The 24,758-nt window shown below is 40.4% G+C and overlaps 1 protein-coding gene across 6 annotated transcripts in view; it reads right to left on the bottom strand.

Annotated features, from left to right (window-relative positions):
• The window catches only part of LOC106088362 (protein O-mannosyl-transferase 2), a 135,006-nt gene that overhangs the window by 108,221 nt on the left and 2,027 nt on the right, over window positions 1–24,758 (bottom strand). The gene's annotated exons all lie outside the window — the stretch shown is intronic.

Below are 24,758 nucleotides of genomic sequence, written 5' to 3' on the forward strand. Positions count from 1 at the left end.
CTTGTTGTCATAAATCACTCGTGCCAGAGTTTGTGCATATCAAACCCAAATTTTGGGATTACGTCATTATAAGTGTAAGATTCATCTTAATAGTTTAATGTTTATTCATTATGTTCAATGATGGGCTGTATAAGACCATATCATTTCATTGCCCCCGCATAGACTGGATTCCAGGTTTGAACTCCTCAGCTCATAAAACGCGTATGTCCCATTTTGCTTAAGTTTTGAAAAATTTGTTGTAATATACTAGGCATCGCAGTGATCAAGTGATCAAGTGGAGAGTGACATCTCGAAACTAGGTGTCAGAAATTGAAGAAAAAGTGCACAAGATCGATGCGCTTGGGCATCTATTCAACTTTCAGCTAGATAAATAAATGTTCTGCAATAGCCAATTAAAGTAAAGTACAGTAATATATTCATCTCAGTCCATATTTTGATGTAGATACCATACATATCGACCTACAGATTAAACATTTTAAGCCTATGAAATGCAAATATATGGAATATGATCCATATCGGTCCAACTTTAGATATAAGTCCCATATTAACGTACCCCCAATTTTTGATATTTTTGCTCTGAAACCCAAATTTTTTGGTCTTATTTGTCTAAAATTTTGTAAGCCATTTTTCTCGGCTTAGCGAAAGTTTAATCCATGGACGAATCGACCAATATTTTATAGTTGCTCCTATATAAGGCTACATTTCACATATAGAGATTTTTGTTCCGAATTCAGCGAAGTCTAGATGGAGTTTACAATAGATAGACTCCGATTTGGGGTAAGCGGTTTTTTTCATGTTTAATGATGACGACAACATAATTTGAAAAATTCTAGATTATTGATAATGCTGTTTCTGTTAAGGGTTTTTAGAGGAAGTGGTGGAAAATAAAAGTTCGTTACTCATATTTGCAATAAAATGTGATATTATACTTGAGTTTAGACACTCAGCAAAACACTAGTTGAAAGTCGGCTAGGATATATAGAACATTTCAAGCTTTAACTCATATACGAAAAAGGAAAAAATTGGGGAAATGTGGAAACTTTTGAAATTTTGTAAAAAATATTAGCCATATTGGCCTTAAGTTGTTGGGGTGGTTTGATATTAAAATTTCGCATTTAAAAATGTTCTTAATACAATGAAATTGTCATATTTTGATAGCAAAAATTTATAAAAACTTGTAGAATTTATTTAGAAAATATTGAAAATTTTTGACTAAAAGTCGTAGCGAAAAGTCTATAAGTCGACTTTTGTCATTTTTATCAATTTTATATTTTTTATAAGTCTAAAACCTTTGATGACTAGTCTTGCTTTAAATTTATCTATACCATCAGCATTTTAAGCAGAGTATTTTATTCAGCTTTCGAAATTGTTGCGAAAAAACAAAATAGCAAAAAGTTTTTACATAACTGAATCTTACAATTAAAAAACACAAGGGTTAATTATTTTTAAGTGCTCCTTTTAAGCCATTAGCCAGGATTCACTAATAGAAGGTTAGGTCACATGCAAAAACACAAAGTGGATAGGCCCCATAAACATTATTAAGGATGTCAAATCTGACGATTGAAAATGTCATCATATAGGAGAAAACGTAAACAAAGAATTAATGTAAAAAGAGAACAAGTTGACATCCCCAATGCCAAGTACTGCCAAATATTAAAAAAAAAAAGTATATCGGCTGATCGCTTGGCTTAACCTTATTCAGTGAATCCTGGCCATTAGCGTTAAAAAGACATTTACTTATTTCTCATGTTTTTAGCTTATACGTTTTTTTATATGGAGTTTGACAGTGGCTTTATACTTTGGATTTTATCAAGAATATCAGCTTTTCATTTTCTGAATTGGTTTCTCTGAAATGTTTTGTGGATGCAGTATTCTCTGAAACCCCTTCGAATTCCTCTGATTATGATTGATATTTTTCAAATAATCCTGGTACAACAGGATTATTACTTTCAGCTTGATTCCTTTTTTTTATGGTGTGTTTGAATTGTTTTCATTATATTCATCTGTATCTTTGCCATATTCTGAATCTGTTTCTTTTTAAGGAGTTGTTGGAATGCTTAGTTGATTTGATAAAATATAATCCAAATCTATTAACATATCCTTTAAGTTCAAATTCTTTAATTCTATTGATACATCCTTCAACTCAATGTTGTCTTTTATGAAATTTTTCTGACAATTTTGAATTTTTTCATTAAATTTTACATCTCTTCAAACTTCACACTTTTTTGGTATATATATACGCTGTACCTCTCATCTCCGTCGTAACTGACTAGGTACCCTTTCATGGCAATCTTGTTCATCTTCCATCGCTTTCCTTTTGGAATATGCATATACACTAAACCAAATTTGTTATTCAAAACAGCAAAAATGTTTGCTGAAACAGCAGTTCCACTGAAAATGGGAAAGCAGACATTACTGCTGTTTCAGCAAACCTTGGGGTGCTGTATTAGCAAATATTTCTTACTGCTTTTTGGAAAGAAACTACCTGATCCAGCCATTGCTATACATTTCGAAATGTGGCTGAGCTAGCTCGATTTTTTGTTATTGCTCCAATAATTAGTACATGACCTATTATATCTAAATTTAAAGAAAAAGCGCTGTGGAAAGTGTACATTCAGTGGTGATTAAAACATCCAGTGAGACACACATTTACATATGTGCTCTATTTTTTCTTCTTAAATTCCCTTCATAATAAGACAGCAGTTATTTTCAGCAAACAACAGACTTTTCAGCTATAAGCTTGCTACTCTGAAATTGCAGTAATACTGCTGTAATAGCAGAATTACTGCCACAATAGCAGCAAAATTAACTACTTATATTCAGCAGACAGTGTTTGCTATTTTCTGCAAACTGTTTCCTATGAGTGTAGCACTTTGAACCAACTAAAGGCAAACGGTTTATTCTGGGTTTTTTTCAATCTTAACTTTATGAGGATTCATGCTTTACTATATTTTATTAGCCGTTATAGAAAATTCATTCTCTAGCCAAACGTATAATAGATGTCCAAGCGCCTCAATCTTCTGCGTTTTTTCATCAATCTCTGACACCCAGTTTCGAAGTATCGCTCTCCACTTGGTCACTTCATCGGAGTTTTGGTGTTCCCCTTTTGCCCTTTTTTCAAAAGACTTCCTTGCTGGAGTTTTTTCAACTATTCTGTCAACATGACCTAGCCAACGCAACTGTTGTACTTTGATGCGTTTAACAATGCTATCGTCACAATTTATTATGTTGAAATCTGGTGCTTATAACCACCATATATTTTGCCGCGGTGAAATCTATTAGCCCCAAGCCATTATTGGACGTTATCTCGTGGAGGCTACATTTTCCGACTATTGGACCAAAGATGCTTTCCTTCTCTATCTTCGCATTGAAATCTCCCAGAACGTTTTTAATATCATGGGCGCTCGTAAAAAATACCCTTGGTCTGCTCGTCCTTGTCTTCCGTCGGGTCATGGGCATAAATTAAGCTAATGTTGAAGAATTTGGCTTTTATGCGAATTGTGGATAGCTTCTCATCCACCGCAAATCGTGGTCCTTTTTTCGTTTGCGTGGGTCGTCAACGTTAGGGGAGTCTGTTCTTACTAAATATTTTTGTATTTCTCAGAGTAGTTCCATTAATTTTCGGGGTCGGGTTACAGGCCTGGCGCCCCAACCGCATGGGTTTTGAGGGAACGCACGTGTATCCCTGTCGAAGTCGCGAACCGCTTGCTCCAAGATCCGACAATCGCCTCCAGCCAACCCTAATCTGGGAACAGACGCTGATGTTAGCCATTGGCGCCAATAACTCGCCTTGTCATCTCGAGTATCATTGGCACTCAGTATTTAAATAAGAGCCACCTGACTCCCCACTGAGACTCTCCTCTCGTAATCGCTGACTGCTCGCGGCTGCATTTGCAGCTACTCCCCATTAAAACGAAATTTCACTATCAGTGACCTGTGGACACCCCCGGTAGCTTTCAGCTAAGCTTCCAGTGATAACGATGAACACCACACAAGTCGTTTTGCGAAAATGAAACTTAGAAATAAATCCAAATAAACTCTGAAAGAGTTGGTTTCCCCTCCTAAAGCTGGCAACATTTGTGAGATATTATGCCATGTAAAAACTTCCTTCCAAAGAGGTGTCGCACTGCGGCACGCCGTTCGGACTCGGCTTTAAAAAGGAAGCCCCATTGAGCTCTAAAACTTGAATCGAACTGCACTCATTAATATGTGAGAAGTTTGCCTCTGTTCCTTAGTGGAATGGGCTAAAATTTGCAATTTGCAAATTTTGCATAACCCCTGTTGAAAGAGTTAATAATGCTTTCTAAAACAACGCCGAAAACAGGCCTATTCTTACACATCTTTGGAATGCCTTGCATTAAAAAATTTCTCGTCTTTTTTTTTTTTTTGTTTATTACATTTAAATGTTGTTTTTATTAAACTCTTATTTTTACCATTTTTCGATATAAGTACTACCTTTACCTTTTGCCGCCAGTGGCGTTTGAATATGGGTTCTGTCTCTTGCTAGTCAGATGTGCTACGAACTCAACCAACCACTTGTTTGTGTGCGGCTGAAGGAAAAATCAGCATCGTCTTCTGCTTCCGTCGACACACGTAATTTTTTGCCTGCTCTTAGAAAGTTTCGATTCTTAAGGCCATAAAGCCGCATTTATAACCCGTTTTTGCTGAAAATTTAAACAATGACCTTTTTTTTAAGCCTAACATGATCCAACCCGAATATAGTACAGATCGTACCATATTTCGATGTGGATGTCATATAGACCGATATGCTGAGTTAGGGTCCATATAGACCGATCTGCCGATTTAGGGTCTTAAGCCCATAAGTGACGCATTTATTATCCGATTTCACTGAAATTTTAAACATTAATACTCTTGATATCTGTTTTGAATGTGGTGCAGATCGGGCCATATTTACACATAGTAGCTGCCATAAGACCAATCTGCCGATTCTTAAGCCCAAAAATTCGCATTTATTATCCGATTGTGCCGAAATTTGAAACAATGGGTCGTTTTAAGCTTTCTCTCATCCGACCCGAATATGGTCCAAATCATATCGGACTAGATACAGCAGTTATAAAGACCGATCTGCCGATTTGAAATCTTAAGCCCACAAAAGTCACATTTATTAGCCGATTTCGCTGAAATTTGGATCAGTGACTTATATAAATTGTTTACCTGATTTTACTGATATTTGGTACATTGAGTTGAGCCAGCCCTCAAAACATGAAGTCTGGAAAAACTATGCTACAAATCGGGATTTTCTAAAAACCATAAATCTTAGTCCATATTTAGTTTTTATTTACAAAAAAAAATTAAAAACTGAATTTCTGAATATTGCATTGGATCTCCAAATATTAAATATTGCCTAAGACCACTCACTGGCAGCTCAACAATCATAACGGGGGTCGGTTTTAGTTGTCATATATGGTGTGTTTATTGGAAGGTATAAGTGTTCTCCAAATCGGATGAAAATTGAAGCTCCTAGGGGCTCAAATCGTCAAATAGGAGAATCGGTTTATAAGAGGTCTATACCAATTAATGGACTTCTGTGGGCGGGATTCGTGTAAATATTGGAGGGTATAAGTGTACTTTACGTACCAAATTTCGCTTAAATCGAATCAAAATTAAGACGTCTATGGGATCAGTCAGTCACATCAGGGGATCGGTTTGAACGAGGACTATATCTGTTTGTACATCTATCTAGGTGGTATTCGGTGTGGTCGTTGAAGGCCATACACATATTTTACATACCAAATTTCATTCTAAGTTCATTCTAAGTTTTATTAAAAATGCATTTAATTCTTTTAAAAAATCCACAATTATTTTTTGGGCAACTCAATATATCCATATCTAAACCCATATTTCCCTTTAGAAACGTTACAAAATCAAGCGGATACCTTCATTCGATACAAACGCTATAGTGCTTTCGATACACACGCTGTAGTGCTTTCAATATAGGCCAACAAAATAGCATACTTCTTGTGCATTCAAAGGTAAAACGGGCTATATGGGGGCATTAAGAAGGGCCTTATACAAATTATCATTCTAAACTCCAAAGAAAAAGACGACTACCCTAAATAAAATAAAACGGGACCAAAAACAATACTGTACTAATTTTCAATCCAATAGCATAGATGTAGTTGACATATAGTCCGATCTCCCAATTTAGAACTTGGGCCCATAGAAGGGGCAATTTTACCCAATTTTGCTGGAATTGGTTAAGATCGTACCATATTTACATACAGCTGCCATATAGACCGATCTGCAAATTAAAGATCTTAGTTTAAAAAAGGATTTTTGCAAATTTCGCTGAAACTATGACTTGCGGTAAACTTCCCTTCTCACCTGAATCAAAAATGATCTGGATCTGTTATTATTTAGATATAGTAATGGGGATATAACAAGTTCGTGGAAAGCTTTTTAATTTTTGTACTTTTCAGTAGAACCTAAAAATCATTGCCTCCGAATGGTGATTTAAATTTTTTTTGCTACTTTGAGTAAAAATGAAGTTGTGGGATAGAATAAAAAAAATGCCATTTGAGAACAGGTAGAATTCAATTTGAATTTTCGTTTTCAGAAAATTTGCAAATTTTTCCCTATTTATGAAATGAATGTCAGAGGAATTAATGTCCAATTGATGTTGAGTTTATAAAATTCTTTTCTTTTGCAGATTAAAGAGTCCTTAAAAACAAAGAAAGAAGAAACCCAAAATACCCATTTCGGGCAAAAATTAATTCCCAATCGTCACTTTTTCATAAATAGGTTGTTGAGACTACAAATATTGTTTGATTCCAAGAATATATTGCTTGAGTTTAGGGGTCATATAAAGTAAAAAAAAAAAATATCTTAAATGGGGGGTATGGGTTTTGCGTTTTGAGAACTCAGGGGGGTTTCCAATTATTGACAAAAAAAAAATTGCATATATTAAAGCACATACATATAGAAACCGTTCAAAGAAATAAGTAAAAATCTCCTTGTGGTTGGCATTGATCAAGTCTCCGTGACGAGTTTGGCTAAGACTAAAGCCATGGCGCACAACGGGATCAACGCTGTCTTTTTCATGATTGGGAAGACTCGGATAGTCAGAAATCCCCATATAGAGGTATAAGGCAGGTGACTCACACACACACAGGTGTTCTACAGTCTCTTCTTCTTCGATGTCCTCACAGCTTCTGCAAAAGTCGTTGCTGGCAACATTCAGTCTATCACCATGTTTTCCGATTAGACAGTAACCTGTCATGACGGACACAATGACTGAGACGTCTGTTCTAGCCAATGACACCAAAGCGGTAGACCTCTTCAAGTCTAGATTAGGCCACAAAGTTTTAAAATGCTCACAGCCCCCTCTTTGTGCGCATCTATCATTCGTTGTCCTTCGGGTCTGGTCCTGATAACTTATCTTACATGTCGCTAGAGGCATACCCACCACAGATTCCAGTATCCCCGGAATGTGTAAGGTTATTCCTAATCTTACAAGCTCGACCGCTTTACAATTGTCTGGGATATCTCTGTGGCTCGGCACCCAGACCAGGTAATTTTAAATTGTTCAGCCATCTCGTTAAGGAATTTGCGACAATCGAGGGAGGTTTTGTGTTCAGAAATACGTCCTCCAGGGATTTAATGGCTGTCTGGGTGAATGAAAGAGAATATATTTATGCCAATCGTCGCAGTGACATTATATCTTAGCCATTCCACTACTTCCTTAATTGCAAGGATATCCGCTTGATACACATTGCAGTGGTCAGGTAACCTTTTCGATATGGCCAGTTCTAGATCTTTAGAGTATACCCCAAAGCCCACCTGGTCGTTTAGTTTGGAACCATGCGTATAAAAATCTATGTAAATTCTGTTACCAGGGATATCGTGGTTCCAATCGGTTCTATCAGGAATAGTGGTACAGTACTCTTTATTAAAAAGCGGCACAGATAGGGTGTAATCCGCACTGTCAGGAACATCGGATATTGTATCAAGGATAACACAGCTGCCACATGACCAATGAGAAAGCTCCCTTAACCTCACGGCAGTGGTCGTTGCAATTTGGATAGCCACAATGTCCAGAGGCATAATATGTAGCATTAAATTCAGTGCATCAGTGGGGCTGTGATGCACAAACAAGCCATCCTTTGGATCCGGTGAGGTATTGAGTAGAAGGTGGACTTTTGAAGCGCCGTTCACTAGACCATAACACTATATAGCATCAATCCCATGGCAGCCGGTTGTACGTACCGGATTGACCCGATGGAGTTCTCCATCGGCAAGAGCTGCCCCCTCAGTGAAAAACACACTGCTACAACAACAACAACAACCATATAGCATTATAGGTCTGACAACTGCAGTATATACCCAATGACACGCGGTCTAAACCCCCAACTTTTGCCAATGGCTCTGTTGCAGGTGTATAGGGCAATAGTTGTCTTTCATGCCCTTTCCGAAATGTTCCACTGTAGGCAACTTGTATCTCCTGCTGATAAGAACTACTTCTGTCTTGCACGGATTTATACCTAGACCACTTTGCTGTTGCACGTAGACTTTTCCCTAACGGCAGTAGCCACGTCATCAGCACACGCCATTAACAATATATTATTTTTAATGGTGTGTGCTATATTCCAAAGTAGAGGAGACAGTACACCACCTTGAGGAGTTCCTTTGCTGACCCATCGTTTTAGATCCACATATCCCAAGCCTGCCGTAATGCATCTTTTAGTAAGTAAGTTATTAATAAACTTTCTTACGGTATAGTTGATGCCTAGAAACTCCAACTCCATCATGATTGACGTCGGTTTTACATTATTGAAAGCACCTTGAATGTAAAAAAATGCTACCATTGTATATTCCTTGACAGCGAGAGAACCCTCTATGTAGCCATCTAGTTCGTGAAGGTCTGTTTCAGGGGATTTGCTTTTACTATATGCATGCTGCTGCCGCGACGGGCGATCTCCCGGGATCTTTGCCCTAAGATATGTTTCTATCAACCTCTCAAGAGTCTTCAGCATAAAAGATGACAGACTAATAGGATGAAAATCTTTCGCCTTCGTGTGGTAGGGTTTTCCTGCTTTCGGAATGGAAATAACCTTCGTGTCCCACCATTCTACATGTATATATGACATTCTGATACAAGCAGAGTATATCTCCCTAAGCCAGGATACCAGTCTATCAGACACAGCTTGTAATTCAACCGGTGATACATCATCAGGGCCTGGCGACTTAAAGGACACGAAACTTCTTATCGCCCAAAGGATTTTCAGCTTTCAGACACAATTTCCCTAATAGCCTCCGACGAATGCATACACGTGACAACCTCTTCTGGCCCCACGTTGTTCCTTGGAGAATTTCCCGGGAAATGTGTATTGACGAGTAGTTCTAGTGTTTCCTCACTAGACATTGTCCATACAATTTCTGACTTATAAATATACCCCACCATTACGGTGGTCTCGAGGACAGAATTTTCCTTAGCCAAGAGACCTCAGATGTAACCTTCACGGAGCTGCAAAATTGCACCCACGATTTGTTCTGAGCCTTTCTAAGCTCGTCCTTATATTTTCTTCGGTTAGCCTTATATAAATCCCAATCGTGTGATGCTCTTGTGGCTTTTGCTCTGTTGAAGAGTTTTCTGCAGTCTTTCCTTAGACCAACCAGCTCTGGGGTCCGCGATGACGGTCGCTGTTTGCCCCTTGGCTTAGCACTAGGGCATGCTGACACAAGCGAGTCATTCAGGGCCTTCGTGATCCGCTTGACTACTATGTCTATATCCTCCGTAGTTTCCACATCCTTTTCTAGTCTAGAAGGGATAGACGTGCAGAATTTGTGACAAAATGTATCCAATCCGCCTTACTTCTGTTTAGCCGAGGGACCACTACTTCAGTATTTTCTCCAAGGCTAAAACTAATATAACGATGATCAGAGAAGCTGTGGTCATCCAACACTTCCAGTCGCATATTCTTCCACTTATAGTTTCCGATATAAAGGTAATATCTAGTACCTCCTGCCTGTTTCTGGTAATAAAGGTCAGTTTATCCCCTTTATTACAAATCGCCAGATTGCACCTTATAATTCTTGTAATTTAATATATTTTGATAACGACGTATTTTATTGGAAGTACAATTGAGAATAAATAGAAAATTTTCATTTGAATAAAAGTAGTATACAATACAATGTTCAAGGCATTCTATAAATTAATTAACATTGATTAGTGTTATATTCCAAAGTGTTTCAATACCCTCTCTCACTCTATTAAATTTAATTTACTTCTGAATATTTGAAAATTTACATTTCCTAATGCTTTGGTACAAATATCAGCAATTTGATCACAAGTTTTAACATATCTAACTTCAATATTTCCTTGAGCCAAATGATCTCTAATGAAATGATGTTTGATATCGATATGTTTGGATCTTTTGCATTCCGTGTTTTTTGACATGAATATACACCCCTGATTGTCTTCATATAAAGGTACAGAGTATACATGGTCAACAATATACATATCTTCAAGAACACCTTTTATCCATATGCCTTCTGAGGTAGCCGCACTTAATGCTATATATTCAGCTTCTGAAGAGGATGTCGCCACTGTAGCTTGTTTTTTGCTTGACCACGAAATCGTATTTCCAAAAATCTGAAATGCAAATCCGCTCACTGATTTTCTGTCGCATACATCGGAAGCCCAGTCCGCGTCTGAGTATCCAATCAATGGTTCACGGCCTTCTTCTCGTTTTATCATCAATTTCAAATGTTTCGTGCCCTTTAAATATCTTAAAATTCTCTTCAACATTTTCCAATGAATTTCTGTTGGATTTTCTTGTGAACGAGCCATATAGCCAATATGGAAGCAAATATCAGGACGTGTACATAACATTACATAGTACATAAGACTTCCTAATAGCTGCCTGTACGGTTTGTTTGTTTTTTCTGATTTCGGTATTTGCACCAGTTTTTCAAAGGGTGTTACAGCAGGTTTACAATCAATCATTTCAAATTTTTCCAAAATTCTAGTAATATTGGTTTCCTGTGACAGTTTCATAACTCCATCCTTTTGACTATAGTCTACTTTAATACCCAAAAAATATGTGAGGTCCCCACTATCTGACATACTAAAATTTTTGGATAATTCATTTTTCAAGAATTCAATTTCATTCCTGTTGGGACTTGCAATCAAAAGATCATCGACATATAGGAGTAAATATACTACACTCGAATTGTGATTTTTGACATACAGACAGTAATCATGATTTGATCGAACGAATCCAATCTTTAATAGAAACATATTAATTTTTTCATTCCAACAACGAGGACTTTGTTTTAAACCGTATAAAGACTTATTAAGTTGAAAAACTTCATTGTCATTAAGAGAAATTCCTTCAGGCGCTTCCATTTTCGTCAGTTTATAGAACAAGCTTCGATCATTTGCAATATGGTCACTCGATCCTGAATCCAAAATAAAGTTCATCTTGTTCGACTCACTGCCATGTGCATTCACCATAAAACATACTAATTCGTCTTCGCTTTGGCCATCTGAAGTAACAACGTTGGTTTTTTGATTGTTATTAATGAAATTTGCTTCCTTCTTAAAACGACAGTTAGCTTTCATATGCCCCATTTTTCCGCAATTATGACATTTTCCATTAAATTTGATTCTATTACTCTTTCGAGCCACAAAAACAGCACCTGGTTTTTCACTATCGTTGTCCCCATTTCGATCATTTCGTTTTTTCTCTTCCGCTAGTAGACGCTGCTTTACTACTGACAATGTTAAGTCGTCTTCTTTCATATTTTCCAAAGCTGTTATTAAAGGGTCATAGCTTTCAGGAAGACTTACAAAGAGTTGCGACACCAGGTCACATTCATCTAATTTAGCTCCAGCTGACTTCAACTGCCGCACAAGACTATCGAACTCCATGAAATGGTCCATCATCTTTGTATCCTCCGTTAACTTTAATTTTGCTAACTGCTTCCTCAGTATTGTTTGATTTGTGGATGATCTCACCGTAAATACATTCTTCAAGGCATTCCACATTTGCATTGCAGACGCTTTTTCTCTAACATAGTCCAGGCAATCATCAGAAATGCAGCTTACTATAATGCATTTTGCTTTCTTATCCTTTTCTTGATACTTAATTTTCTCGTCATTAGTAGCGGTGCTTTCCAAAGTCGATTCAATTACTTCCAAAACGTTAACAGCATCCAAATACATTCTTACACGAAAACTCCAGTTTTCGTAGTTTGTTCCATTAAATTGAACTATTCCATGAGGAATTTCCTTTCTTTGGTCGTCCATAACCTCTTGTAATTTAATATATTTTGATAACGACGTATTTTATTGGAAGTACAATTGAGAATAAATAGAAAATTTTCATTTGAATAAAAGTAGTATACAATACAATGTTCAAGGCATTCTATAAATTAATTAACATTGATTAGAGTGTTATATTCCAAAGTGTTTCAATAATAATATATTCAATAAGCAGCTCACCCCTTTCGTTGACATCCAAACTTCCCCATACCTGGTGATGTGCATTAGCATCACTTCCTACAATGAGGCTTTTTCTTCCCTACTTCCCATTCCTCCACACCCATGGTTCCTGGATAAGAACCACGTCAAATCCCCCTGCCATCAGGAGGACCTATAGTGCCGCCGATGCGGCCTTACAATGGTGAAGATTTATCTGTAGAAACCGTACCATAGTCAGGATTCAGAATTTCCACTACTGTTGTGTTAGCCTTTGTCTTCTGACCCACCTAGAGTTCATCCTCATAAGATTCGTTAGAACTTGTCATGATGACCTTCCGTACGCATCCAGGGGCAGGTGAGAAAGCTGTGGAACCACTCTTCCTCAGAGCACTGGGTACTTGCGGTGTGGACGATTTCTCCTCAGATGCTTCAATAACTGCTCCTGTCGAAGTACTTTCTGAGTTCCGTGCTTCCCCGCTGGCACACATTTTCAGCCCAGTCCAGCCATGTGACTCACCCTCACAGGGCTTGTCGAGTCCCGTTTCGATGCCATGCCCTCCTGTCTCGATTGTAGCAGGGGGTTATTTAGTCTCTTGCAAGCCGCCAGACTTTAGCGATGTGGTCGATAGTTCCTCAGGCAAGTATTCGTCTCCTGATTCCCCAACCCCACTGCTCCTATAGACTTTCAGTTTCAACTTGTTGAATCCGTAGGATACAACCTTTTCAGACTTGGTTTGGTCTGCGAGACAGTACGAATACTGTATGTCTCTGGTCACCATAAGCCTCATCCATTCTAGAGTCTTAGGATCATTCGCACCAAGCCTCTCAATAAACGTCAGAGCGATGCGTCTTCTATCATGCTAACCTCTTAAAGAGTGTGTTGTTTTGCCGGGGAAGGCCGATGGCCTAGGCAAATTATAGCCATCGAAGAAAGAATAGGTTCGGCTTTGTCCTTGAGACTCGACAGACTAGGTGTCTTCGTCAGAAGCTCCTGACACTTCTATCGCAGCTATCCTTGAGTGATTTTTTTTCCCAAAATAATGACCTATTACGAGTTGCAGGAAAATTCTTGCGGAGTGAAATAACAGTACGTCCGCTCCACTCAAAGGTTCAAACAAGAATCCTGCTTATGACATTAATAAGTTGAATTATTTCCAACGGATTATTCTTACACAGGGGTGAGGTGCTGAATGGTTTAAAGTCATAAAAGAGTTCCAAGACACCAGGGCCGGATGGTGTTTCGACGAATATTCCTAAAGCTTGTGCCTATGAGTTATATAAGCCACTTACGGCCATATTCAATGATTCATTATCTTCAGGATATTTCCCTTATTTCTTGAGGTCAAGTTATATTGGGTTGCCCAAAAAGTAATTGCGGATTTTTTAAAAGAAAGTAAATGCATTTTTAATAAAACTTAGAATGAACTTTAATCAAATATACTTTTTTACACTTTTTTTCTAAAGCAAGCTAAAAGTCACAGCTGATAACTGACAGAAGAAAGAAAGCAATTACAGAGTCACAAGCTGTGAAAAAATTTGTCAACGCTGACTATATGAAAAATCCGCAATTACTTTTTGGGCAAACCAAAATAACTCCTTTACATAAAAATGGTAGCAGATGCATTATTGAAAATTATAGGGTTATTGCGAAATTAAGTGCAATACCAAAGCTGTTTGAACTGCTGGTTTCTCGTAGGATTTCTCATTTTGTCACACCAATTATTTCATCCTACCAACACGACTTTGTTAAGGTTAGTTCGAATTTGAGCAACCTATTAGAACTGACGTGTCACGCTTTCGATACTGTGGTGCATGATTTATTACTGTTTAAACTTGACATGATAGGTTTCCCATCTGTTCTTTTGAATTGGATAGTTTGACTCTGTTGAGTGTTCAGATCCAGGAACTTGGCGACTAAGATGGGGTGCATCCACGGGTATCTGGGTCTAAGTCGAGTGTGTCTGGCTGGGCAGTTAAACAGTTGACGTGTATCGTGTGGTCCCTGGTTACAAGCCTGACATACATCTTGCTCGTCGCCATCAATACTTGCTCTGTAGGAGGTGAGGCGGCTGCATCTGCTGGAACGTAATGGAGCCAGAACTACTCTGGTTTGCCGGGGAGGTCAATTTCTTCAGGTGCAAGTCGTTTTCCAAGGACTACGTGCACCCGGTAGCTATTTACCGCATCTGCTACCGTGTCTACATGAATGTTGTCTAGACCTGCTTGATATAAAGTTTCTGTCTTGCAGCTCTGAACCTCACGCTGTAGATCATGCAATGCTAATAGCATAGCGCTTAATCACAAAAATATGCTCAGGGCCGTATTTATTGTGAAATTATTGCGTGGTCAGATTGATTCCCAATTCTTAACTGGCGAATTAAATTTTAATATTGTCTATTTAATATTGATATAGAGGTTCTGTCTTGCAGCTCTGAACCTCACGCTCTAGATCATGCAGTGCTAATGGCATGGCGCTTAATCACAAAAAGATGGTCAGGGCCGTATTTATTATTATTGCGTGGTCAGATTGATTCCCAATTCTTAATTGGCGAATTAAATTTTAATACTCCTCTCCGAAATCCTCGGCATTACATATCTCTAAGACTACCTTTAGTGAGATGTAATTACGAATTAAACAATCCGTTTCGGTCTTTGTGTGATGTATATAACAAATTTTATAGTAGTATTTCCTTCAACGATCCTATTCATGTAATAAAGAATTCTATCCTTCATCTGTAGTTTGTTGTAGAAGTTGTCAGAGAAGACTGTTCATTTATTGCTCTTTCATTGTTGTGTAATATCTATGTTGCTTTAGATGTTGATCTAACTATATAATTTAACTGGCTGTGAAATTTCTGTAGCCAGTTTTACCCTAACCCTCCATAGTTTGGATTAGGGGGTGTACGTATCGACGTCAACGCGTTAACACCACACCACCTTACACGTTCCGTGATCACCCGGATCTCCACCTGCAGAACCGTATTATGGTCAGGCAGTCGAAAACAGATCTCAGTCCCTGGGTTCTCCTTCTGTGTGGCATGATCTTCCAGATGGCAAATCCAGAGTTCCGTCAATCCAGAACAGTCCCGCTGGCAGCAGTGCCTCGGACTCGACCTCAAGTGTCGTCTCAGGTATCCGATTGGAAACATCTTCTATCCCTTCTAGGTTTCCTATCGTCGCTTTGATTATACCGGGTGGTACGAACTGCTCCCTTCCTCTATCCATTCTCCTATCGCCTTAAATCTCATAGCCACACACTGAATTTGTATGTCCATGGGTGGGATATCTAGAATAGTTTCCAGTGCCCTGGTGGGCGTGGTCCTCATCGCTCCACATATGACAATATAATATGTTCTCTGAACCTGTTATATTATCCTTAGATTTACTTTTTCTCCATCGCAGTCCACCAAACTACTGAGGCGTAAGTAAGTATTGGTCTAATCACGCTCCTGTAGAGCCAGTGCACTATCCTCGGATTCAAGCCCCATTTCGAGCCTACGACCCGTTTAAATAGTACCCAACATCTGTGAGCCTTCACAGTACGATTCTGAATGTGACACTTCAGTTTCCCGTCCAAGGTCACACCCAGGTTAGGTTAGGTTAAGTTAAAAACAGGGTGCAGATATTAATCTGCCCCATGCCACTATAGACACACACCTAAGCCAGTAATCGGCTTGTTGTGTGATCTAAAAACTAAAAAGTAACCTCGAAAAAAAGTTTTAGTTAGGAATTGCGTGCTACTCACAAAATCCATTTCATTAAGTTAGTTCATGTCAAATATCGTGTCCCCACCTAAGTACCGTCAGATATCGTAATCGTTCTATTGAGGAAAGGTGGTGCGTTAAATTGTTTCAGTTTCGTCCTGCTCGTGAACAGGTAGATTTATGGCTTCTCTAGGTTAACATTGAGACACCTATGTAAGTCTAACCCATTCGTACACCATCTGCAATACCCTTTCGGGCCTTCTTCATCATCGTCTGTGTAGTAAACAGGTTCAAATACCTCCTCAGTCAGCAACCGTAATAGGTTATTTACGGTGGTCACCCTTTGGAGTGGCGTCTTTATCATGGTATCCACAATACGTTTCATGGTTTTGAGTAGAAAGGACGTAAAACTTATACGTCTGGAGGCCTTAAGTGTCGCATAACTTGGGAATAAATACCATCCTCGCTTCTTGCCAGTCTTTCAGAGAATATGTAAATTCTAGGCACTCTATGAAAATAGTGGCCGGATAGGGCGCCAGATAGTCGGTCTCCTTCTGTAGTAATATTGCATCAGGTCCGGGTTAAAATGGTTTAAAGCTCCTCAAGGATACATTTACCATGAAATCTGTAATGATAAGCCTTCGATCAACCTCATTATCCCAAGATTCCAATTTCCCCGTGAGTCCCGTCGTATCTTGTGGAAAATGCGTTTTGATCAAAAACATTTTCCTTCTCCAACAGCAGTTGCAGTTCCAACACGATGGCGATGTCAGAGCGAAAGGTAAATACAATGATGGCAGGTATGCTCCACCGTCTTCCTGTCTCATCACTGTTGCATTCGACGTTGACAATTCGGAAATCCCATGGCACCCGGTTGTACGCACCGGATTGACCCGATGGAACCCTCATCGGCAAGGGCTGTCGCCTCAGAGTACGTGTTCGTCTTTTCTCGTCATGGGAGAGGGACATCCCGGAGTGCCTTCTTCGCACGGTTCTGGTCCGTGCTGGGATTGAAAAGAACCCCGGACCCTGGTTCTGTTCGATTTGCCAGAACCGCCTTCATTATCGGCTGGTGTCGGTGAGGTGTAATCGGTGCATAGAGTGGGTACATTTCCGATCTTGCTCTGGCCTCACTTCACTACGGGCACTTGGCGCATGTGATTCCTACATAGAGTGCATGAGGATAGCAGTCAGGTCCAGAACTGCCGAAATAGAGCTATACAACGTGTACATAACTGTTGGTAACTGTGTCCCGATTAATGGCCAAGCTTAAAACCCCGACATAAGTGGGTTACTATCTGGCCATAATCGTCTGGTTCTAGGGACTTTAATGCGCATCACACTTCGTGGCATTCTCCCCTTAGTAATGACCAGCGTGACATAGCTTTGGCAGAGCAGATTGAAAGCTCCTCGTTTTGCACGGTAAATAAGGATGCCCCCACTAGGATAACGAGGAGGTACAGCAGCTCGCCAGATATTGCATCCCCTGATGTCCGGAATGACGTATCCTGGCAATCCGTCATCTCTTTGGGGTCTGTTATGTATTGATCTGGCATCATGAACATATGATCATTATGTGCATGATATGGCAACCTTTACTACTTCGTATTTCATTCCTTGTTACTTTTTGTATTGAGAAGATCTCTTGTTATATTAACTGAATAAATAGTTTATAATACTTTGTACGAAAACTTCTACTTATTTCTGAGGAATTTAACATTGGTGTCAGAAGTGTTGAAACCATGCCATTGGAGGAGAATGACATACGATTATTATCGAAGATGTTTGCTGATGCGATTCAACAATCAACGTCGGCGGCTGCGAGCGCGGCTGCGGCTGCGGCGACATCAAGTATTTCACAACGAGATGCAACACCAAGGAATGCAATGCCACCAGTGTCGATTCCGGCTTATAAGATGGGCGATTCCACTTCAGTAAGTGACTATTTTGTGCGATGCGAGTGGTCGTTTCAATTAAGTCAAGTTGCAGAATCGGACTACAAGAGTTATATGCTGGTTCATATGGGCGCGGATCTTTATAATTCACTTAAAGTTCTGGTAAGTCCCAAGAAGGTGGAGGAGTTATCCTACGTTGAAGTGAAAGACACTTTAGTAAAACATTTCGATAGGAAACGCAACCAGTATGCAGAAAGTATAAGATATCGCCAGGTTGTGCAAGAAAAAGAGGAAGCACTGTCTGACTTTGTGCTGAGACTAAGGAAAGCTGCGACGCATTGTAACTACGCAGAGTTTCTGGACCGTATGCTTACGGAACAATTGCTTTACGGGCTCCAATCAAGAGACATTTGTGATGAGATAATTTTCAGGGAGCCAAGGACTTTTAATGAGGCCTACGAGATAGCGCAAAGGTTAGAGGCTTCACATAGATCTACTGTTGAGATGAAATGTAATGTTAATAATTCTAACCCAATTGAGGAGACTACTTGCAAAGTTGCGTTTAGCACAACGCGTTTTAAAAACAAACCGAAGGATGAAGTTAGGGGGCATGAGACCTCCGGTGTTGTTGTTGCAAAATGCTACGGGTGTGGTGGAAATCATCAAAGGAGTAAGTGTAAGTTCCGAAATGCGTCTTGTTTCGTGTGTAGCAAGACAGGCCATATTGCGAAAGTGTGTAAGTCCAGAACTGGCCAAATTTCGGAAGACGACTGTGATGATGGCGAAATACAACGATTGAACGCAGTGTTTTCTCAAAATGGTTCAAGATCAAACAAGCACATGATTGAGCCAAGGATAAATGGTGTAAAAATTCAAATGGAGTTGGACACTGGCGCACCATGTGGTATAATGAGTAGAAATACATTTCGATCACGGATTGGGAACCAGAGGCTACTAAAGACTGACCGGCGTTTTACAAGTTACACTGGGCATAGAATAGAGTGTGTTGGGCGTGTAGCCGTCAATGTGTCTGTTGGTCTATCTACTCGCAAGCTGAACTTGTATGTCGTCGATGGTGATTTCGACGCGCTATTTGGAAGGGAGTGGATTTCTCAATTTGTGAATGAGATTGATTTTGTCAGATTGTTTTCTTCGGAGCCTGTCATGAGTATTAAAACTGCCACACCGCATTTATCACCTGAGCTGAGGAGCTGAGTAGACTACAGAGTACATTATCAAAGTTTGACGGAATATTTGGAGATACTGCTGGTAAGTTGGATTTTCCACCAGTAAAATTGAATTTGCGTCCGGACGTTAGACCAGTTTTTGCCAAGGCCAGGGATGTCCCATTTGCATTAAGGAGTATATACGCCGCGGAAATTGATAAGAAAATAGCTTCTGGGTTTTACAAGAAGGTCGATTTCTCAGAGTGGGCATCGACTACTCATATAGTTTCTAAGAAGGATGGTGGCATACGTATAACGGGTAACTACAAACCGACGGTTAACCCTAGAATTATAATAGATGAACATCCCATCCCAAAACCCGAAAATTTATTTAACAACATGCACGGGGCAAAGCTGTTCTGCCATTTGGATATAACAGATGCATATTCGCATCTGCAGATTGATGATGAATTGGCGCATGCACTTACGCTAAATACCCCCACACACGGGTTAATACGACCAACAAGGGCTGTTTATGGGGCTGCCAATATACCAGCTATTTGGCAAAGGACTATGGAGACCATCCTGCAGGGCATAAACAATGTGTGCAACTTCTTCGACGACATCTTGATATATGCCGATAGTTTTGATAACTTATTAGGAACTCTGGAGGCGACATTAACCCGTTTGAGAGAAAAGGGTTTAAAACTTAACAGATCCAAGTGTGTGTTCGCGGCTCCAGCGGTTGAATTTCTTGGGCACAAGATTGATGAGTATGGCGTTCATAAGTCGGATAGACATGTAGCGGCAGTAAGAGATGCACCAAAACCAACAGATTTATCTACAAAGAGCAGGCCGTTGCGTGATGTAATGTCACAAAAGCCTTTTAAGTGGACAGTGAATGCGGAAAAAGCGTACATTGATATTAAAAATGCACTAATATCTGATCAAGTCTTAATGCCCTACGAACCGTCGGCACCACTACTGCTAGCAACAGACGCGAGTGGCATTGGCTTAGGCGCCGTTTTATCGCATAGATTGTCTGATGGTCGCGAAAGGCCTATTGCCTTTGCTAGCAGGACTTTGACAGCGACCGAACGTAAGTATCCTCAAATCGATAAGGAGGCACTAGCCATTGTTTGGGCGGTAAATAAGTTCTTTCTTTATGTGTATGGCCGCCACTTCACCCTTATTTCGGACCATAAACCGTTGACACAGATACTGGATCCGTCGAAGTCTTTGCCAGTTTTATGCATAAGCCGTATGGCCAACTACGCTAATTTTTTGGCGAATTTCAATTTCACGCCGACGCCGACTACTGTTCTAGAGCAATGCGAGTGGACGGAGCTTATAACACAATTACTGAATATGACGACTTCGATGGATTTCTAATTAACCAAATAGATCAACTTCCTACTAATGCTACTAAGATTGTATCCGAAACAAGGAAAGATGAGAAATTAGGTCCAATCTTACGAATTTTAGAGAGTGGTAAATCTCTCCAAGCACATAGATCTCCCGAGATTAATTACAGGTTATCAGGAGGATGTCTCATCTTTGAACATCGAGTGGTGATTCCAGAAACGCTACGTGTGAAAATTCTACAGGATTTGCATTCGGCTCACTTAGGGATCGTAAAAATGAAAGGCATTGCAAGGTCATTCGTTTACTGGCCTGGAATTGATAAGGAAATTGAGAATGTTCCGAAAAGCTGCAAGGACTGTGCAGAAAATGCAAACGATCCACCAAAGTTTAGAGACCACCACTGGCAATATCCGAAATCACCATGGGAGCGCATACACGTAGATTATGCTGGACCTTTCTTAGGATCTATGTTACTAATAGTAACAGATGCTTACAGTAAGTGGATTGAGGTGAAAGTGACACCTACCAGCACATCGAGCGCTACGATCACCATTCTAGATGAATTATTCGCCACTTATGGAGTACCAACAATGCTTGTTTCAGATAATGGTACTTGTTTTTCTTCAAAAGAATTCAAAGACTACCTCACAAAGATTGGAGTGAGATATCATAAATTCACAGCCCCCTACCATCCGTCCACAAATGGTCAGGCGGAACGATCAGTTCAAACAGTCAAGAATGCCATGAAGGCCTTGGGGGCAAACAAAAGCAGTTTACAAAAACATTTGAATACATTTCTACGCCAATATAGAATTGCCCCGCATTCAACAATTGTTCCTGGGTAGGAATTTAAGAACTCAGTTGGATTTAATATTGCCACGAGACTTAACAACCAAGATGATTGAGAAGCAATATATGCAGTTTAACGTAACGTTCCGTTCTTTTGATAACTTCCAAAATGTTTATTTTCTCTCCAACAATAATCGGATGCCAAAGTGGCTACCTGGAGTAATATGTCGGCGAATAGGTGACTTGCACTACGAAATTTTATATGAGGGCAAATGTGTAAAAAGGCACATCGATCAAATTCGATCCAGAACTGAGCCTAATAGTGCGGCGAATACCTCGATAGAATACCAACAGTCACAGGATGCGTCGACTAGGTGGAAACGAATTCATATGAACAGCAGACTATCAACTACACAAGATTCCCAAACATCTCAACAACAAGATACAAATTCGTCGTTCCAAGACGATTTTCCGAATACCAACACCTCGTATACGACAAATTTTTCTACTCCATTGTCGGACTTTCATGGTTTTCCCAACTCGGAAGAGAATAATGGTAATGGAGATTTAATTCCTCGAGATCAGGATGTAATTCTAGAAGATGGAAGTATGCAAGAAGACCCAGGTGAGGACAACGGCGCAAACCAAGGCAACACGTTTCCTTTACGAAAATCTTCCAGGATACCAAGGAAGAGGATCATATTTTTACCATAACAGATCCTATGCGAGGGAAGAATTGTTATGTATTGATCTGGCATCATGAACATATGATCATTATGTGCATGATATGGCAACCTTTACTACTTCGTATTTCATTCCTTGTTACTTTTTGTATTGAGAAGATCTCTTGTTATATTAACTGAATAAATAGTTTATAATACTTTGTACGAAAACTTCTACTTATTTCTGAGGAATTTAACAGGGTCAGACCACCTCCCCATAATTCTCACCATCGACCAACCACCCGACTTCATAACCTCTGAGCGCCGGACGTTTATCAATCAGAAGAAGGCCGATTGGGCTGGCTCCAGAAAGTATACCAATCGCCGCTTCAGTGAACTGCCACCCCCCTCGGATGGCTAGTGGCCGAGAGAAAATTCCGAGACATCATTAACGCAGCAGCTGCTCGCTTTATACCAGCCTGTCGAATACCCCAAGTGCGGCCCAATTTCTCGGAGCAGGCAGTGGTACTCGCAGACGAACGTGATGGGATTCGTGGTATGGACCCGACTAACCCCAGAATCAGAGAGCTGAATCTGGAAATAAACAGGGTCAACGAACATTAGCGGAATTTGTGGCTGGAATACTTGGAGCGATGTTACTTAGGCACCGGTGTAGGCAAGCTATGGTCTACTGTTAAGTCACTCTCGAACCCCGGTAGACAGGATGACAGCACCTCAGTCACTTTTGACGAAATAACTGTGACTGATCCGACGATATGCGCCAGATTGTTCAACCGTCAATTTATTGTCCATCCCGAGAGTGACAGGGCAAGGAGGAGAGCCATTCGTCCTATTCGTGGACTCCGAGCCGATAAACAGCCACCACAATTTACTGTGGGCGAAGTTACGAATGTCACCCGTGGCGCCAAATCATCTAAGGCGTTGGGCCCCGACGGAATCTCTACATTGATGTTGAAGAATCTGGATTCAATTGGAGTTGAGTACCTTACTACTGTCCTCAACCTGTCTTTGAACACTCTTATAGTTCCCGATGTCTGGAGTGCAGAGTGAGCAGAGTGATCCCGCTACTGAAGTCTGGAAAGGACCCGAGTTTGGGGGAGTCGTACAGACCGATCTCCCTTCTCTAACCAGTGGCAAAGACGCTTGGGGCATTACTCCTCCGGAGCCTCGTAGGTGAATTTCCATTCGCCGAGCATCAACACGGATTTCGAAGATTGCATAGCACAACAACAGCTTTGCATGCCATCACCGCACACATTTGCCGTGGCTTCAATCAGCCCAGCCCATGTGATAGGACGCTCCTAGTGGCACTGGACCTATCGAAGGCATTCTACACTAAAACAAACACTGGGTCGCGAATTATCTGTGTGGACGCCAGTCGTTTAAGAATTCGAAACACCATAGAGTGAAACTGAGTTCCCTAAGGTGGGGTGATATCTCCGACACTGTTTAACCTCTACCTATCCTCCATTCCACCCCCTCCAGACGGCATACAGATCGTAACATATGCGGACGATTGTACGATCATGGCATCAGGCCCCCACCCATTGTTTACATCTGCGATAGGTTGAACGAACTTGCCTCATATTTCGCTGCGATAAATCTGAAGATATCTGCCACCAAATCTTCAGTCACATTGTTCACTACAAATACGCGTGAGGTGAATACTGAGCTGACTGTGATGGTCGATGGAGAAATGATTCCGACCATCAAGTATCCCAAAATACTTGGCGTCGCATTTGACAGCTCTTACACATTCTCCCCACATGTCACAGCAATTTGCGACACAGCCAAAAGTAGAAACAACGTCCTCGCGTCACTAGCTGGCAGTACTTGGGGTACAGACAAAGAAACCTTGTTGACCACATACAAAGCACCAGCGTGGTCTCGTCAGCTTTGTGACACGCAGAGGAATAATATTCAAATTTGTCAGAATGCCGCTCTCCGAACTGCGACGGTGTCTCCTCAGTTCTCATGTGGACCACCTCCATCAGGAGACAAAGATCCTACAAGCGCGAAGACATAACTACATGCTGTCTAATCATCATCTTGTGGATAGACATCCACCGCCCAGAAGCCTTAAGGTAGATCTACATGATCTAGAGCGTGAGGTTCAGCACTACAAGAGAGAACCTCTAGATCAAGCGGCATATCAAGCAAGTCTGGACAACATTCATGCAGACACGGTAGCAGATGCAGTAAATGGCTACCGGGAGAATGTAGTCCTTGGAGAACGATCGCCTTCCATTGCACCTGAAGAAATTGACCTCCCCCGGCAAACCAGAGTAGTTCTGGCTCAATTACGTTCCGGTAGATGCAGCCACCTCAACTCCTACAGAGCAAGGATTGATGCCGACGAGCAAGATGTATGTACCGATTGTAACCAGGGACCGCACTATACACGTCACCAGTTTAACTGCCCGGCCAGACTCACTCGACTCAGACCCAGATCCCTGTGGACGCACCCCATCTTAGTCGCAGAGTTCCTGAGTCTTGACACTCAACAGAATCAAGCATACAAAAGATAGAACACAATAAACTGCTACAACAACAACAACTCGGGAAAATATAAAATTTAAATATTCATGATAAACAACGCAGGTTCTCGGCTGAGTACCAGTGTCAGCATAGAAAAATTTGTAGCTGATGTAGTTAGTTCAGAAACTTTGTTCCGGCTCGTCCATGGATGCTAAATTAAGGCCCCCTGTTCG

This window comes from Stomoxys calcitrans, chromosome 2, assembly GCF_963082655.1.
Source record: "Stomoxys calcitrans chromosome 2, idStoCalc2.1, whole genome shotgun sequence".
NCBI lineage: Eukaryota > Metazoa > Arthropoda > Insecta > Diptera > Muscidae > Stomoxys > Stomoxys calcitrans.